Genomic DNA, 6,000 nt, shown 5'->3' with positions numbered 1-6,000 from the left:
CTACTTCTCTAGCATAGGAGTTGCGGGTACCTGGCATCACCCGCCACTTATTTGAGGCCACCTATAAGCCTTTCCCTAGTAGTGCATTTGAGATGAGTGTTTATGATATTCTCAAAGGTTTAAGGATGTAAGTAAATGTTGACACTTTATAAAAAAATACAGACAACATGATCTCGTAGTATTACATAAGTTGGGTCTCTCAAACATCATTGTTAGCTTAAGAATGTGTTCACAATATTATGGGCAACCTTGTTACAATAACAATGCACAACCATCAACAATACATGAGCTTGTGTAGAGGCCGGACTAGGGGTCTGTTTCGTGTTTATCTTTCCACACATGCAAATAAGTTTTCCCTCTCAATCTCACATGCAAAATCCATTGCAATTATAACATGGAACTATAAACTCAATTATGAACATGAAAATATAATAATACAACTTTATTATTTCCTATAGGACATGTTTCCAACAATTCCTTGATAGACATTTTGTAAAAGGATCTGCCACATTTTTTAGAAGTTGGAATATAATCAAATGTTATTACTCTCGAGAATTTCATTTTCATGACAAATTTTAATCTTCATTTCACTTGTCTTGAACTCTTCGTGTTATCCTCTAAACTGTTCACTTTGACAAATTACAATTTGATTGTCACAGTTCATGAGGATAGTTGGTATGGGCTTTTCATTGAGCGACAAATCCATTAATAGTTCCCGAAGCCATTCTACTTCAACAGTGGTTATATTCAATGTCATGAGTTCTGCTTCCATTGTTTACCTCGCTAAGATGGTGAGCTTCCAAGACTTTCCATGAAACTGTGCCACCACTAGAGTGAATATGTATCCACTTGTGGCCTTTATCATCAACATCAGAAATCCAATTTGAGTCATTGTACCCTTATAGTACTATTGGATATATGTTATAGTGAATTTCATGGCTCATGGTTCCCTTTAGATAGCTCTTAACTCTATCAAGAGAATGCCAATGACATCTCCCGGATTAGAATAAAAACGGCTTAGTTTGCTTACAGCAAACGAGATGTCAGGCCTTAGGTGCTAGCTATATACATGATTTATCCAATTATCTGAGAATATCTAGTAGCTTGTTGATTCTTTCAACGCAACACACCACAGTCATAAGGAGTTGGAGAAGGTTTCAATTGGAATATCAAAATCAGCTCAACACCATTTCAACATAATGGGATATGACAAGAGTGATCCCATTATTTTTAATTCCCCGATAGGTTGATGTATAAGCTCTTGTGGTGATTGGAGGAGTGACCATCTGAGCTGGACATTGTGCAAGACTAGAAACAAACTTTGCTATGAGAATTTTTTTCCTAATGATCCAACTGCGATGGTTTTCAATCTATATCATTAGCTCACTAGTTGGAGCATTTTGCGGAAAGACCCAAGATGAACAAAAAAGAAGCATGCATATTGATCAAGATGGTGATCGCGAAGGTTTAAGCTCGGAGTGATGGCTTCATTGATACTTCAAGCCATTCTTGCCTTTGTTGAGTTTGATGTTCATGTACATACATAGGTAGCTCTTGTCCTCTTCAATTTCCCATCACTAATTAACAATTAATACAACACTGTCTCCTTGAGGCTTGGATTTGAAATTGACTATGGAGCATGACAACAAAATAAATAGGCACTCAGGTGAGGTTCGCTGGGCTATGTTTGTTCTGCTCTAGATGATATTACAAGTGTGAGCGTGATTGTGGTTGATGTTTCTTACTGTCAAAGATTTGCATGGATTCCAAAAAAATAGTTGTTTGTGTTCAAAATCGAGATGATCAGTGGTTGGTGGCATCCTCCTCGTCCAATCGCCATCCAGGACCGCATCAGCTGATGACTGATACGTCCCAACATATCTATATTTTTTTAATGTTCCATGCTGTTATATTATCATTCTTGGATGTTTTACAATCATTTTATAGCAACTTTATATCATTTTTTGGGACTAAATTATTGACATAGTGCCCAGTGCCATTTGCTGTCTTTTGCTTCTTTTTTACATCACAGAAAAACAATACCAAACGGAGTCCAAATGCGGCGAAACTTTTTGGAGAATTTTTCTGGACCAGAAGAAACAACATGGGCCAATTAAGTACCCGAGGGGGGCACAACCCATCTGGGCGCGCCTGGGGGCCCAGGCGCGCCCTGGTGGCTTATGCCCACCTCGGTGGACACCCCCACCGCCTCTTCGCCATATAAATACCCAAATATTCCAGAAACCCTATGAGAGTCGACAAAACACAATTCCAGCCGCCGCAAGTTCCAGAACCACAAGAACGAATCTAGACACCATCAAGGAGGGGTTCATCATCCTCATTGGTGCCTCTCCGACGATGCGTGGGTAGTTCATTGTAGACCTACGGGTCAGTAGGCAGTAGGTAGATGGATTTTTCTCTCTCTTTTGATTCTCAATACAATGGTCTCTTGGAGATCTATTTGATGTAAGTCTTTTTTGTGGTGTGTTTGTTGGGATCCGATGAACTTTGAGTTTATGGTCAGATCTATTTTATCCATGAAAGTTATTTCAGTTTTTATCTCTTATATGCATGATTATTTATAGCTCGTATTTCTTCTTCGAATCTTTGGTTTAGTTAGGCTCACTAGATCGATTTTTCTTCCCATGGGAAGAGGTGTTTGTGATAGGTTCAGTCGTGCGGTGTTCTTTCCCAGTGACAGAAGGGGCAGCAATACACGCATGTATCGTTCCTATTAAGGATAACAAGATGGGGGGTATTCCTAAATGAATAGATCTCGTCTACATCATGTCATCATTCTTATTGCATTACTCTGTTTCTCCTTGAACTTAATACACTAGATGCATGCTGGATAGCGGTCGATGTGTAGAGTAATAGTAGTAGATGCAGGCAGGAGTCGGTCTGCTAATCTTGGACGTGATGCCTATATATCGATCATTGCCTGGATATCATCATAATTATTTGAGGTTCTATCAATTGCCCAACAGTAATTCGTTTACCCATCGTGTGCTATTTCTTGAGAGAAGACGCTAGTGAATTCTATGGGCCACGGCTCTATTCTTTATGATATTTGCTTTCCGATCTATTATTTGCCTTTGAGATCTATTTTTGTTTGCATTTATTTTCAGATCTATTATTCCAAAACCCAAAAATAGTGTGCTGCATATTTTATTTCGCGTTTATTCGAGATCTATTTTATCCAATCTACAAATATTTTATCCCGTCAACTTGACAATTTCATACGCCGTTACCCCTAAGAGGGATTGACAACCCCTCATAAGCGTCGGGGTGCAAGTATTTGTTCTTTGTGTGCAAGTACCATTTACATATTGTTGCTTGGTTCTCCAACTGGATTGATACCTTGGTTTCATAACTGAGGGAAATACCTACCATAGCTGTGCTGAATCATCCCTTCCTCTTTAGGTAAATACCGACGTAGTCCAAGCGACATCAAAAGGAATTTCTGGCGCCGCTGCCAGGGAGACATCATCAACATCTATCAAGTTCCTAATCACAAATTCAACTCCTTGCAATTTACATTATTTGCCATTTGCCTCTCGTTTTCAACTACCCCACTTCACAAAAATTGCTGTTTTATTCGCCCTCTTTTTCGTTCGTCGTTTTCTCGTCAGATCTGTTGTTGTGTGCAATCTTGTTTGCATAGTCACGATGTCTCAAGAAAATACCAAGTTGCGTGATTTTTACAATACCAATAATAACGATTTTATTAGCACTCCGGTTGCTCCTCCCGCCAATAGTGTGGAGTCTTGCGATATTAATGCCGCTTTGTTGAATCTTGCTATGAAAGATCAATTTTCCGGTACTCCTAATGAGGATGCCGCGTGATACGTGTCCAACATATCTATAATTTTTTATTGTTCCATGTTGTTATATTATCGATCTTGGATGTTTTATAATCATTTTATATCATTTTTTGGTACTAACCTATTGACATAGTGCCAAGTGCCAGTTGTTGTTTTTGCATGTTTTATACATCACAGCAAATCAATACCAAACGGAGTACAAACGCAATGAAACTTTAAGGAGATTTTTTTGGACCAGAAGACACCTAATGGGCCCTGGCTGCACCTGGGGGGTGCTTCGAGGAGAGCACAACCCACCAGGGCACGCCAGGAGGCCCAGGCGCACCCTAGTGGGTTGTGCCCACCTCGGTTGCCCCCCGAACCGCCTCTTTGCTCTATAAATACCCCAATATTCCAGAAACCCTAGGGGAGTCGACAAAAAATCAATTCCATCCGCCACAGAGTCCAGAACATCCAGATCCAATCTAGACACCATCTCGGATGGGGTTCACCACCTCCATTGGTGCCTCTCCGATGATGCGTGAGTAGTTCTTTGTAGACCTTCGGGTTCGTAGTTAGTAGCTAGATGGCTTCCTCTCTCACGCTGAATTCTCAATCCAATAGTCTCTTGGAGATCCATATGATGTCACTCTTTTTGCGGCGTGTTGTTGGGATCGATGAACTTTGAGTTTATGATCAGATCTATCTTTTCATATCCATGAAAGTATTTGAGTTTCTTTGATCTCATTTATGCATGATTGCTTATAGCCTCGTATTTCTTCTTCGATATTTGGGTTTTGTTTGGCCAACTTGATCTATTTATCTTGCAATGGGAAGAGGTGCTTTGTAGTGGGTTCGATCTTACGGTGCTTGATCCCAGTGACAGATGGGGAACCGACACGTATGTATCGTTGCTACTAAGGATAAAACGATGGGGTCTATATCTACATAGATAGATCTTGTCTACATCATGTCATCATTCTTATTGCATACTCCATTTCTCCATGAACTTAATACACTAGATGCATGCTGGATAGCGGTCGATGTGTGGAGTAATAGTAGTAGATGCAGGCAGGAGTCAGTCTACTAATCTTGGACGTGATGCCTATATAATGATCATTGCCTGGATATCGTCATGATTAGTTGAAGTTCTATCAATTTCCCAACAATAATTTGTTCACCCACCATTTGCTATTTTTTCTCGAGAGAAGCCACTAGTGAAACCTACGGCCCCGGGGTCTCTTTTTCATATTATTTGCCTTTGCGATCTATTTTCCTTTGCTTTCATTTTCAGATCTATTAAACCAAAAATACAAAAATACCTTGCTGTGTTTTATTCTTATTTATTTTATTTGGTGTTCAATCTATCAATCTACTACAATTTTATTCACGTCCGTTTGCCATCTTGGGGTGCCGCTACCCGAAAGGGATTGACAACCCCTTTTACACGTGGGTTGCGAGAAGTTGTTATTTGTGTGCAGGTGATGTTTACGTTGTGTTGCTTGTTTCTCCTACTGGTTCGATAACCTTGGTTTCATATCTGAGGGAAATACCTACCGCCACTGTGCTGCATCATTCCTTCCTCTTTGGCGAAATACCGACATAGCCTCAAGCCGCATCAAAAGGAATTTCTGGCGCCATTGCCGGGGAGGATCTTCAACATATACCAGGTTCCTAATCACAAATCTCATCTCCTCGTAATTTACATTATTTGCCATTTGCCTCTCGTTTTCCTCTCCCCCACTTCACAAAATTTTGTCGTTTTATTCGCCCTCTTTTTCGTTCGCCATTTTCTCGCCAGATCTTTTGTTTGCTTGTGTTGCCATGTGCCTTCTATATGCTTGCATCTTCGCTTGCTAAAAAACTATTGATATGGATCCCCATCCACTTGCTAATCTTTTTAAAAGATCCAATCATGATGAACCAATTTCTAGTAAGTTGAGTGCACTAGATTATCTTTATGAAGTTTTGCTTGAGGATCGTGAATCTGAAAATTGTGATGAAGAAATTTATGAAGTGATTCATGATAGCTCGTTGAATGAAAAGCATGATTGCAATAATTTTACTATAAACTCTATTAATGTAAATTGTGCTAATAATATGCAAAACCCCAAGCTTGGGGATGCTTGTTTTGTCATGTCTACTACTTATTGCAATGATCATGATTGGGGTGATAATGTTTCTTATGATCTTGAAA

Source organism: Triticum aestivum, chromosome 7D (genome assembly GCF_018294505.1).
Source record: "Triticum aestivum cultivar Chinese Spring chromosome 7D, IWGSC CS RefSeq v2.1, whole genome shotgun sequence".
Classification (NCBI taxonomy): domain Eukaryota; kingdom Viridiplantae; phylum Streptophyta; class Magnoliopsida; order Poales; family Poaceae; genus Triticum; species Triticum aestivum.
This window is presented reverse-complemented; position numbering follows the sequence as displayed.